This window comes from Canis lupus, chromosome 17 (genome assembly GCF_011100685.1).
Source record: "Canis lupus familiaris isolate Mischka breed German Shepherd chromosome 17, alternate assembly UU_Cfam_GSD_1.0, whole genome shotgun sequence".
NCBI classification, from domain to species: Eukaryota; Metazoa; Chordata; class Mammalia; order Carnivora; family Canidae; genus Canis; species Canis lupus.
Genome location: NC_049238.1, coordinates 29,016,612 through 29,030,389, shown reverse-complemented (window position 1 = coordinate 29,030,389; position 13,778 = coordinate 29,016,612). Strand labels below are relative to the sequence as shown.

General features: G+C 42.1%; 1 protein-coding gene across 3 annotated transcripts in view; it reads right to left on the bottom strand.

The window, feature by feature from the left end:
* The window catches only part of CRIM1 (cysteine rich transmembrane BMP regulator 1), a 184,877-nt gene that overhangs the window by 170,502 nt on the left and 597 nt on the right, over positions 1–13,778 (bottom strand). The gene's annotated exons all lie outside the window — the stretch shown is intronic.

Below are 13,778 nucleotides of genomic sequence, written 5' to 3'. Positions count from 1 at the left end.
CATTCTCTCAAGAAATGGTATCAGCCAAGCATTTCTGACTCCAGGGCACATGCTTACATATTCACACACAGTTTAAAAAATATAATACATGACTATTTTCACTGCCAAATGTAGCTGTAACTATATATTTCTTTTGGACATACTTTATGTTATAAAGCATATAAATACTTTATCTCCCTCAAGTTTTCCAGAACTCTATTGGCAGAGCTTTTTTCCTTTCTTTTTCCAAAGCATTGAATACAATTTCCTGACTAGATAGTCAATAAACTTGGTTGCTGAGAGCTCGCTTACCTTTTCCCAACATAGTCTTTGAATATAATTTTCATCTCCTTCTAACTAAAAACACCTCTGGATTCTTTTATTTGCTTATTTCCCTATAGAGATATTCAATTTCTTACCCTAAATTTCTGCTTTTCCTTTCTGCCATCACACCTAAAATTCCTGTGTAAGGCCAAAAACTATGTTTAGTGATAACCTACTATAAATCATCCCACACTGCCCTTCAGATGGATAACAGATCTTTTGTCCCAATCAGCAAGAAATGAAGTCACTAATTTTCCTGAGCCGCACTTGCCCATGTATAGATATCCCAATTAACGAGATAGTTTAAAAGCCAAAGCACTTTAATTAGAATCGTTTTTTTCAAGTGTAATAGAACAATGCACAATCTTTATTTGTCAAGAAGTCATTTTTAGTTTGCTGATCTACAGAGTAGATAGTATACTTAATTTGCTTCAACTATGCAAGTCGCTTTCAGCACATATGCAACACAATGCAAAGTATTCTTTGTATTATGCTCTCGGCAGCTGCACACACACTCACTCTATGTCCAAAGGTATGAAGTTACTTACATCTTGAAAAAGGAATTATCATAGCGTCTTGTCTCTCAAAGTCACATCTGTAACTGTACCAGGGGCCCAGCTGCTGATGCTACAGATATACTTTATCATCCTGGGCACATTTTTTAGGCCAGCAAGTCCACCACAACCTTGTAAAGAACCTTGTTTTATGAACTTCTATCACTTGCTGATCCATATTATCATATTCCACAGAGTCAAATGAATTTCATGTACTGACAAACACCTTCCCCTCCAAACATTTGTACTTCTCTCTGCCATCCTGCTAGTGCAGACACCATTACTGGAAGAGGTCGTCACAGGTATTTTGATGCCTGGCACCAACTTCTCTTACTAGCTGAGTTACCAATAACTGGAGAGCTTCATGCAACCATGCTGGGAAGAATATGGAGGCAAATGGAAAGATTGCTGGAAAGTATGACTTTCAGGGTGCTTGAGATAAAGCTCCCACTGGTTCATGGCAGAGATTCACTGGTGAAGGAGGGCCACAGCACAGAGACATGGGCATGAGAGGTACCAAATGTACCTTCTAGCACACACTCTGATGGCAGCAAACACACACTGAATACTCCAGCCGCTTCCAAGAGAGAAGTGTTATAGAGAGAAGGCCCCAGGCACTTAGGCTGTCATTACTGCCCCCCACCGCTGGAAAAGTTCTTAAGCTAATACATACCAAATAAGCAGGAAGAAAACCAAATAAAGACCTATTGATATACCAAGAAGAGTAGAAAATAACCTAGCTTTTCAGCAAAAGCTCCGGTTGGTAAATGAACACCAGCCACCCCTCAATGGCTATTTCAGACATCACCATTATTAGTAACCAGACATCTACCCTGGAAGGATAGATAGGATAAGATCCGGAACAGGATTTAACTTCTGATATCATCCTAGAAAGGAAGGAAGGAAGAGAAAAGAAGACAGAACAAGCCACAGGCAAGCCACAGGACTCCACAACCCAGAAAGGTTTTCTGTTAAACAACATAAAATGTCTATCCATTAATAATCTCACAGCAGTTTTACAGACTGGAGAAAAAAAATTCTCTGGGAGCAAAAAGCAAAATATTACAGAAAACTAAAAATTAAATAAGTTCACATTGCTAAGGATTGGTGGCTTAGGTAATTGAACTGAAAGTGAGAATCACAGAAGAGATCTACATAATAATTAGCTGCTGAGTTTTCTCCAGTCGCATACTCCCAAATGGAGTATTTAGCATTCAGCAGACTTATTAACGAATAAATGCCCGACTGGAATTAACTAGCACCTCATTCTGGAAGGCTGCTCTTGGCAAAAATGTAATATCCACAAGGCAAGGCCAAGTTGAATGCTGGTGTACACTGCAGGCTGGGCTGAGCATCCCATTCTTTGGAATGAATCATGTTGTATGAAGTTTCAGAGCCACAGGTCCACACCACCTGGACAATATGCAAAGGATGAGTGAGGTTTCTAGACCCCCAAAGGCAGGTTCCCAAGCTTCATAGCTGGCTTGTTCTGGAACACCATCAGGGTGGCCTTGCTATCTCACAGACACGCAGAGCTGCTTGCTCCCAGGGTTCACAACACACAGAGGTTCGGAGGTTCGAGGGTGGGGGTGGCAGGTGGAGCGCAGCACGTCCCTTCGAGGAGACCAATCATTTCTTCCTCCCAGTAAGAGGCGCCCAAAGGCCCCAGGGGGCAGTCTCCCCCTTCCCCACACCACCCCTCACATGCAAGGACTGCTGTTTCTTTAAATCCAGCCTGCTCCTTGAGGAAACTCCCTGGCAAGTGAAAACAGCAGCAAAGGTAAAAGAATGCTGGGAATTTGGCTGCCGCCTGCAGTATTAGGAAGAACAGCAATTACTCAACTCTCTCCTAGTGTCAGAGGCAGAAATGAGCATGTGAATTTGGGCAAGTTTTGGCCTGTCTTTGCTCAGGCTTCTCCCCTTGCGGTCTCTGTCACCTACCTACCTCACAGTCATTGTGATCAATGAAGCAAAGGAGGGAAATGGAGAAAGAGTGAAGAACAGCACATTCATGAAAAGAGAGGCTTAAATTCTATCCCAAATCCAGGCTGGGCCAACAGTCACCAGGGCTTAAAGACTGCATTTAAAGACGTCAATACTTCGCAGTATCTGTGTTTTGCCCTCTCTACCGCCTCACCATAAACCAAACTATGTGAGAACACTTGCTCTTTTCCTCCATGCCCTTCCAACTACAGCACTCAGCAAAGAGTCCTGTAGACACGACCACTCTTCCCTTCCCTGGCTCTGCAAACACAGGGTAATATTTGACTCCTGTGCCACACACGTAGGTTGTAAAAACCTAGATCTTAGGTCCTAGATCTTAGGACCACAGGGGCCTTAAGATATCATCGGTTCAGTTCCTCTGCCTTCAGGTAGGCAACTATTTAATTCTCTTTAGACAAATAAGGCAAAGTCAAGGGAGGTGGAGAAGGTTTTATCGGAGTTACTGAGCTACTAAGGGATGAAAGCAGAACTGAAGTATGGCTACTCGGGCTCCTGCATCACGGTGTAGTCTCACATGCAAGAACGGTGTGTGGTTATCTTAAATCCTTCCTGCAACAAACTGGTATATATATATGAACCTATTCATTCTTTTGATGAAAACATGGAAATTTATTTTGCCTTTCATTTTTATGTCATAGTCTGTTGTAATAAATTTTCCTAAAATCTGTCTGAAATAGAAGAACTCAGTAGCTCTGAAAAACAGTCTTCCTTATACCATTTAAAAATCTTCATACTTTGGTTTTCAGGGACAGAACTATCTATTGGTCCCTTTTTCCTTATGCAGAAGGAAATGTCTGCATCTTCAAAAAAGCAAAGCTGCCAACTATGCAAAGTGAGGGAAAGGGGAAACCATGTAAAGGTTTTCCAGATCTACATTTGACCAGATGATGGAACGTTCCATCTGTGTGGATTTATCAATACACAGTGAGGGAACTGAGCACATACATCCCATGTGTACAGTTCCCCACGTGTTATAGGTCTGAAGTAGTCCAACTAATTCTTAATATGGAAAGTCTAGCTTGGGTCAAACTTCCTGAAGTTAGCTTTACCTTGTTTTGGCAGGTCTTTTGGAGTCTTAAAAAAGAAGTATCACAACTCTCCAATTCTGAGATGCCTTTTGTTTTATCACAGCTGTGTACCATTTTGCTTGTGGCCTTTGGATAAGAAGCTAAATAAGTTACCTCTTGTAGACCTAGGACTTTGCAGGCTCAGGTTTCATTCTGCCCTGCCAGAAATTCCTTTCTGTTTTGAATCTGAGATGTTTGTTTATGGTTTTTGTTTTGAAATGCTAAATAAGACAAGCACAGTCTCTAGTTACAGCCTATATCTATTTTTTTTTTTTTTTAACCTCGCTATAGCTAGAGTGGCTGGTTATTAAGGACTAAGGACTCTCCTAAAATTTCCAAAGAGCAGATTCTTCAACTGATCTTCTCAGGAACTTGAAATGTAAAATAACACCTTCAAATATAATTAACACTTAATTTTCATTCTTAAATGTTCATAAGACAAATGTTCCCAGGCGATTTCAAATTAGGGTGTTATTTTTGGATCTAACAAGCATATCCTTAAACAAAACCCTGAAATTTCAAAGTTTATCTTACCTTGCTTGTAGGTTACAAGTTTGAATACCAGCACTTTTGATGAAAGATAGAGGCACTACAATGATAGGTACTAAAAGAGTTTCTGGAAGAAAATTCAATTTCTACCGTGTGATAATAAGGTTTGGTTGTCAAGATGAAAATAAAAAAGAGTTGTAAACTATCGATTGCAAGGATTGTATCTTCATCAAATTCTTTCTTCTTGTTCCATAAGAGGCAGTATAAAGCATTTGCCTTGTGAGTCCTCAGCCCATATTTACTGGATAAAAATGATACTCATTAGCAGATATGAAGACAGTGCAGTAGTTCTGTCTTCCTAAAGCGGAGGCCACACCTACACTAGGAACTAAAGAGACAAGAACTTCAAGTATTTTAATTTTAGGTGTTGTTTCTCAGCCTTCCACAGTAGCACAAAGATACTACAGGGAAACCACAAAGCAAGTCCACGGGAAAGCCACAGTATAAGTCCACATGAAGGATGGCTGGAATGCATGGGTTCAAGAAAAGCAATGCAGGTATCCTCTGTGCTGCACACCACCTCCTGCACATTCCTAACCTGTCCTGGCCCTTGAGCCAGGTGGGACTGCCACTGCTTCCTTCCTTCCATAAGTACAGTGATCCCAGCCTGGCCCTGGTGATGCTCCTGGGGTCTCCCGTATCTCCAGTGATGCCCAGAAACCCAAAGAAAACTTTTAACAAGAAAAGGAAATTTAATCCGCTTCCATTAAACCATAGGCCATCAATATCAAGACAGGTCACCTTTTAAAAAGTATTAGTTTGAAATAGCTCTTTGGTACTAGAATTCAAACCACAAAATCAAGCAAATGTCCACATTCTGCTGAAACAGCAAAGAGGCTGAGAATTACAGCAGTACTGGATGTGAATGTGAAGGAGCTGTGTGTCACAAAGTGGTTTTTTTTTTTTTTAAACTTATACATAAAGCTAACAAAGAAGAAAATAAAAAAGGGAAATAGAATGAATATTAGACTTAACATTTTATTAAAATCCTGTAGTGTACCAAATACCAGGATTTACACTACACACACCAACACACACATTATCTATGCAATTACATATGTGTATGGCTATATATACATATGTATACATATTTATATGCATTCTCTCCAATCCTCACTATAATGTCTATTTCACAGAAAGCTATCAGTATTCCATTTTTACAGCTGAGGAAACTAAAGCCCAAAACAATGAGGCAAGTTGGTTGTTCAGTTAAAAAATAAGAGCAGAGATTTGAACACAAGGTTGTCTAGTATTAAGACCTTTTTTTCTTTTTCCTAAAACATCCTGCACAGAGGAGCAGGAAGGAAGAGAGCATACCCTCAGACTTTGTTGGTCCCGCCTCCTGCCCCCCACTAAATCCTTCCTGGTAGTTAAAAGTTAGGGTCCCTCTTAATGGCTCTTGAGATGCTCAGCACTTCCTTATCTCAGGGCTTAACAGCTGTAACTATCTTAGATACAACTGTCTCAGCTATCTGCCATTAGACTATGGCATCTATGAAAGCAGGGTCCCTATCTGATTTTTTTGGCTGAAAAATAACCATAATAGCAGGTAACATTATCAGGTCTCATATGCCATGCTCTGTTCCAGATGCTTTACTTTACATGAACTAGCTCCTTAAAGCATGCCCCAGGGTCAGAAGCTTTGGCACCACCAGGGAGTTTATTAGAAATGCACCATCTCAGACCTCTTGAATCAGGACCTCCATGCTGAATGAGATTGCCAGGTGATTTGTATACACGTTAAATTTTCAGAAGCACATTTTGTCTCACTCAATCCTCACCACACACACACACACACACACACACACACACACACACACGCTACCTACTGCTATTTGCAGATAGGGAAACTGAGGCTTAGAAAGATGGCATCCCTATAGTGTATCCCACAGACCAGACCCATCGCAGCTGCTCAGTACCTAGTAGGTGGAAGGATGTCAGGGCAACAGGTAGGCAGGAGAGGACAGGTTAAACGTCTGACCTCTAGTTCTGTGTAGTTTGTTCTGACTGCAGCAGCAGGTGGACTGGGAGTCCCCAAAGCAGGTGAGCTGCAGCTACACAAGCTGCATCCTTAGCTCAAGTTGGGTCAAATCCTGTGGTGACCAGCAGCATAAACACTCCAGGAGCCAGGGGCAAACTCTTCCTCCACAATATACTGTGAAGGAAAATGTAGTCTTTAAAAAAAAAAAAAAAAACAAAAAAAAAAAAACAAAAAAAAAAAAACCTATTTATTTGAGAGACAGAGAAAGAGCAGGGGCGGGAAGAGCAGAAGGAGAAGCAGACTACCCACCAAGCAGGGAGCCCGACACAGGGCTTGATCTCAGAACCTGAGCCAAAGGCAGACACTCAACTGACTGAGCCACCAAGGAGCCCCAAAAATGTACAGTCTTGATTACAGTGAGGTTAGGTGCCCTCCCCTTCCCCACATGAAACATCAGCCCACAAATAAATGGTTACATTTATAACTCCTACAACTTAGTGCAAAAAATGTCAGGTTCCTCCTTATTTTTACCCAAAATATACAATTTGGACAAAGTTTAACAAATGGGCATGAAAAAGGCAGCAAGCAGCTTTAGAGGCCCCCCCCCCCTTTTTTTTTAAGATTTTATTTATTCATTCTTGAGAGACACAGGCTGAGGGAGAAGCAGGCTCAATGCAGGGAGCCCGATGTGGGACTCGATTCCGGGACTCCAGGATCATGCCCTGGACTGAATTGATTCAATGCACTTACGGTGTTGGGGTAGGAGGAGAGAGGAGGGGACCTGACCCTGATCATTTGCTCCTTCTCTAAGAGCCCAGACTCCTTAACTACTGACGATTATTACTTCAGGAGATGAAGAATAAGCAGAACAAGAGAATGCACCCATATCAAATTGTTTTACTTCTACTGATTAGTACCTTCATTGTTAATAAGCGTTTACCACCTGCTAGTCACTCTTTCAGGGCTTCATTACAATTCATTCACTGAGTCCTTACAGCAACCCTATTATTAACCCCACCACACCGGTAGAAAACAGAGATGCACAGATTTGACCTCAGAAACCAAGTTTCTAACCATGACATACTTTTATCAAGATACAAATCTTTTGCATGGGGAATTAACTGGGGTTGGGGAAGGGAGGTACGGGATTAAAATCTGTTCATTTTGTAAAAGGAAAAAAGGATCCTTTAACATTTTTTTTTCCATGAGGGCCCAAAATGAACACTTAGAGGTGTTTACTTTGAGAGCTTTTTTAAATTTAAGTATATTCAACCACTCCTCTGACCAGAAGACCTAAGAGGTCTTGTTACACACAGAGGTTTTTCGTAATTTGACCAGGCTAACTGGCCAGGACAAGCAGCAGAGAGTGGGTGAGATTGGAAGATGCTTGATATAAAGGGACACCTCTCAGCTCACTGCCCACGCTCATCTGTCTAGTGGAACAAGCTAGAACAAGGAGAAAATCACTCTGGAAAGGAACCTTGCCATTTTGAACCACAACTAGTAAAGCATTAAGAATGCAGCCTCATTCTTAGATGTTGGGAAACACTCTGATATATGCTACACAGGCCCTAAGAAGAATGAAAAATGAGCAGGAGCCCATCCCCTAGCAAAAAAACAAAAACAAAAACAAAAACAAAAACCCCAAAAACTCCTATTCATACTTTAAAACCTAGTTCGAATTCAAATTCTTTTCACCTTTGCCACCAGAGCCTGAAAAGATCATTTCAGATCCTGTGATTCCTGGGACAAATTTTAACCACCTATTTCACTCACCAACTAATTATATACACACACTTGCAAAATCATTTCTACTTGGCTTGAACTTGCATTATTACGTAGACTTTTTTTAAAGATTTATTTATTTATGCGTGAGACACACACACAGAGAAGCAGAGACAGGCAGAAGGAGAGCAGGCTCCCTGCAGGGAGCCTGATGTGAGACTCAATCCCAGGACCCTGGGATCATGACCTGAGCCAAAGGCAGACACTCAACCACTAAGCCACTGAGGCGTCCCTAAAATGTTGACTTTTTAAGGTTCTGCTACCTTACTCTTTCTAGAGATGAGAAGAGTGCAGAGGGTAGGGAACATCTGAGAGGTCCCTAAGCTCCCCAGCTGCCCCCAGCCTCTCAGCAGAAGGCCTTGTACAGAGTAGGAAATCAATGAGTGAGTGAGTGATTTCTCTGTAAACACAAGTCAGATCTGAAAACTCAGATTTGGAGAATTCAACCTCTGAGAAGTAAGGCTTTTAGTTTGTTACTCATGTGTGCTTGGTTAGTCCAGTTTTTTCTTCGAATAACTGAGCCATACTGAGATGTCTCCAAAATCCTGATACTATGTGTGCCACATATGGAACGCTGTTATTGGAACCTGCTTCACCAAACAAACTTGACCTTCCATCCATCTTACCATGGCTCATCAGATGGAATTCACACGCTAAAGCAGCACTGCCATCCCGCATAGTATGTCCTAAGCCTGAAAGATGTTAAACACACCCAAATTTTTTCAAGAATTTCACAATTAATGTCTGGAATGCATTTTTGGATTAATCTTCAAAGGATGACACAGTTGCCCTAAGATGAATTCAATATTTTTCCTTCCTCCCATTTGTTATTCTTTGGTCCTCCCACTCCATTATCTTTTTAGGATCATGGATCATCTACTTATTTCTCCCAACTTCACAATGCCTATCTATCCCCAGCATCCCGAAGCCATTCCTTTGTTTATCCAAGTCTTCACATCGAATCAAGCCACGCAGAACACAAACCTACACCATTTCACTAAATACCTTCCCTCACTGGATGTAATGCCCAGAGTTTAAGGATTCTTCAGACAATTTTCTTCATAAATTAACCTATTCACAACTGCACTGCCAACATAATTGCATGTGGATTCTCCTGGTCACTGCTAAGCCTGAATTAATGGCAGCATCCATCTCTAGATGTGCAATTTTTGCCTTTCTGGTACTATGCAATTCACTTGCCCTTTGCCAAGTGTTTTATGTGACTGGATTCCTGAAAAAGTGAGGATTCTATAAGCTTGAGAGTCAAAGGAAGGTCACCAAGGCCTGTCATTTGTATATGTGCAGTGAATAGTCTCTCCATATTTTGTCAATATTTACTTCTGGGAGGAACTAATTATTTCCTTGTTTATTCGCGTCGGTTTATCTTCCCATACCCTAGTTCTGTAATTTTATAGGCCCTCTGCTGGTTTTCTCTGAGAGCTTGCTCTAACTGAAGAGATGGAAAGCAAAACACATTCCTCAAAAACAAGAAATCCTGGGTGTTTCAAGTTTTCTAATACTAATATAGGAGTATTAACTTTGCCCCTCCCCTCTTTTTAATTAGTAAAATTAAAATCCATGGACTCTTGACTCCAAGTCCTACATTTCAGAGCAATGAGAGGAGATCCGTGTGGCTTGTGCATTAACCAAATGGTCGGGTACATTTTCTGGCCTCCTGCGGCCTGACCTCAGATCCTCCATACATTCTTTTCCAGGGAGCCATCATCTCCCTCCCAGACAGGGTCTTGCAGGGTGGTGAAAAGAAATTATAACCTTCTAAAGGCAACAGTGTCAGAAAACAACATTCTGTTTGCTGTAAGCACTCACCACATAAGCAGAGTATGCTTTTCCTTCTCACTGTCCCCATGAATATTAGGTGCAAGGAAAAGTTAAAATACCCAGGAGAAATAAAAGGACTATATTTTGAAGGAGACAGTTTGGTAGATCCCAGGGTAAACACACACACACACACACACACACACACACACACACAGAAAGTTCCATAAAGATGAAGCTACTGAGTAAATATGCACTGGAAAATAGTTGGTACTTATCTATGACAGCAATCACCTGGCTCTAATACAACAAAGTTCTCAGGGCAAAGCCACTCAATAATGTCTGCCAGGTTCCAAATCACTGTCCTCACAAACTGTCAAACTCAAGTCATCATGTGCCCTTTTATTCCACAGGCAGAGAAGGCTGCTTATGCTCCCCCTACCTTGCCCCTATCCCTCACAACAGAAGTATGATGTACTATTCCACATAAGAGGGGGAAATGGTCTTCACCCCCATCTCATCTACTGTACAATCAAAACATTCTTCCTAGAACATCACACTTTGGTAATTTTTCAAAACTCTGTCTTTGATCTACCATCCAGTCTTCTTCCTCAGGAGTTCAGAATCCAAACTTGTTTCTCTGGCGATGTACCGGGAGGCAGGCAGCTGAGCCAAGGAACAGGCTGCTCAGGATGTCAGAAAGAGCAACAAGGACTCATGTAATGAGTGGAAATAGTAAAGAGACTTGTGCCCTCCTGGGGGCCAGAAAACACTTTTTAGACTGAGAGAGAGCAGGAAAAAAGAAAGAAAAGAAAAGAAAAGAAAAGAAAAGAAAAGAAAAGAAAAGAAAAGAAAAGAAAAGAAAAGAAAAGAAAAGAAAAGAAAAGAAAAGAAAAAGGTAGGTGCTTGGCTCTATGCTCACTTTTTAAAATGCACTTAAACCCAAAACATTTTTTTAAAAAAGGAACGGTTTGGCTGATAACAACCTAAACAACGGTGAAAAGATGACCACGTGTAGTGTGCATGTCACATGACTCACAGGACACAACTCTTCACATTTAATCTTTCAGAAAATATTTTTTTCTTCACTATTCCATGGAGAAGGTTGTTCATCCATTTGCTCAATGCTCATTTATTGAGAACCTATTATGGGCTGGTATGCATTAAAAACTGAAGACAGTGAGCCACAGATTGGAAGGTGTCCATTATTGCTCCTGACTTACCTAACTCATTATGTGAACCACAGTTAAAAAAACATGACTTTTCCCCCCACCACAAAGCCAGAACGGAGAGGAACACAAATAAAAACTACTGCAATTTGGCAAACAGAGCAATGTAACTAGTATTTATGTCCTCGAAAGCAGGTAGATTAGTCATGATATTTGTACAACATGCAATATGATTTCTCAGTGTAGCCAATTAAATAAGTTTTCAAAGCAGTTTTCATTAACAGATACAACCAGTAGGGGTCATTTTAGTGCAAAAATTGCAATGAAAGAGACTTCAACATGAATAAAAGATATCAATTCCTATTCGTGTCAGTTATGATAATCGTGCTTCAGTGTGTGAATTTCTGAATAAAAATGGAAACTGAGGGAAAAACTAGCCATTGAGAAATTTCTTGCAAACAAAAAAAAGACAGCACCTTTCTGATAACTGACATTTAAAGACTCCGCTAATTTGTAAACGGGGAAAAAAAGGTCACTTATCCTATGTTTTCCATAAATCTCGCAGTAAAGTGAAAATACTTGAAATTTTACAGACAACTGACAGTATCTGTGTAAATCCAAACGCTATTATGCCAGGTAGCACTGTTCCTCTTACTTTGGTTTAATGGATTTACAATACAACTTAACGGATTTCAGAATTCCAAAAAAAATTAGATTAAAAAAATGCTGAGCACCTAGTTTGGGCAGCTGAAAACAGTCCTGATAAATGAAAAGTGTTGCTAATTGAGATATAACCATGGAAACAAATACTTCCAAGCATCTTCAAGGCTAATACCAAGTGCATGGGGTGTTACCAGAAGAAAGGAAGCTAAAAGGGATCGCATCATTTCAGAGGAATGAAAAGCTCACCAGCAAATTGCCAAAATAACTCTATACTGTGATACCAGAAGATTGGTGCCAAAACACTGGGTTACTGGGAATGTGCCCCGGGCTCCACATCTCCTTCACCAGATATCCATCAAGAAGAAACAAAACAAGGGTTAGAATTGTTAAAACCTCCAAAAGTCCTTCTGAGAGCATAGCAGTTTCCACTGCAGTTAACCTCGTTTCACGTTGCTTGTTCTTTTTAGATTTATGGAAGGCTGGCTTAAAGTAAATTATACACTCCAAGTGGTGGGATCCAAAGATGGATCTTTTAGTCCAACTCATTCAGAATTCCCAAAAATCAAACACACAAAATTGTATCGAAGTTAATCTCCTGGCCATTTTTTTTTTCCTGATGGGAGAAATAATAACACATGTTTTAACATGGGACTTAACACCAGGGCAGAGGCTTTTGTGTTTCAGGCACCTAAACTCTTCTAACCCAATGTCCTAAGGGTGCAAAAGGGCATGCATGGCCCCTTTCCTCAGAGGAGAGCTGCCTTCACTCCTTACCGCCCACTAGCTTCCAAACCAGAAAAGCCTCCTTAATTTTCCAGAACTGTCCAAACTCTAAAAACTACAGGTATAAATAAATGTGTGTGTATTTAAAGAAAATCACGGAATTGACGTCTCTTAAGAGACCCACTGTAACCTTAAGATTGCCACCAGTTTTTCAGTTACCTCCGCACGGGAAAACATATACACGCACACAGGAGGATGCCTCCGAATCAATCCTCCCCCTGGTGCCCTGGGTCCGGCTGTGAGTCCTGAGGAAGGGATCAGGTCAGAGGTCGCCTGTCCCTCCTCCTCTTCCCCCTCCTCCTCCTCGCTGCTCTTCCAGAAGTAAGGCAGCGGCTCTGCACCACGATGCCCCAGAACAGCATCATCACCCCGACGTCAGCCCAAGCAGGGATCCCGCTTTCAACTGGTGCTCACCGAGTCCTGCCCATTATTAGCCAGAGAGAGAAAGAACTCCCTGCCTCTCTCTCCTGTCCCCAAACCAGACCAAGCACCCGGAGGCCGAGGCAGGTGGGCAGGGCTCAGGGATCCACCCGACGACGGGAGGCTCACTACTCTCACCGCTTTCTCCCTCCGTCAGGCTCCGCACCGAGGTGCACAACGCCTGGTGGGGGAAAAAAAAAAAAAAAAAAAAAAAAAACCAACAGCAGAACAGCCCTCGTTGTCAAACAAATAAACAGCAGGAAGCGGCCACACGACAGAAAACACGCGGGTATCTGATCTTGAAGAGCAGTCGTGAACAGTCAGCAACAACTTTTCACTCCTGGGCGCAACACCCACCCCCCACCCCCTCCGCCCCCATTCACAAGAGAAAGCCTTCGGCTGTTCTCAATAGGCAAATAAATGAGTAACCACCGTCTGTAACTTCCCCTGCGCTGACATATTCCGGAGCCGAAACTGATTTACATGCGAAGGAGGAGGAAGGGGGTGAAGGAAGCGCGCAAGGGAAAAATAATACGAGTAACACTGGGAGTGTGAGCAGAAGACACGTCTCCTCGCCAGCAGAAGAGGGACTTTGGAGAACGGTGCGCAGCACTCGGTTGCACACTGCGCCAGTGCGGGAGGGCGGCAGCGGCCGGACTCCCCCGGGGCCCGCCGCGCCCCCACCTCGCCGCGCGGGGCCCGCCCCCTCCCCGCAGTCCCGGCC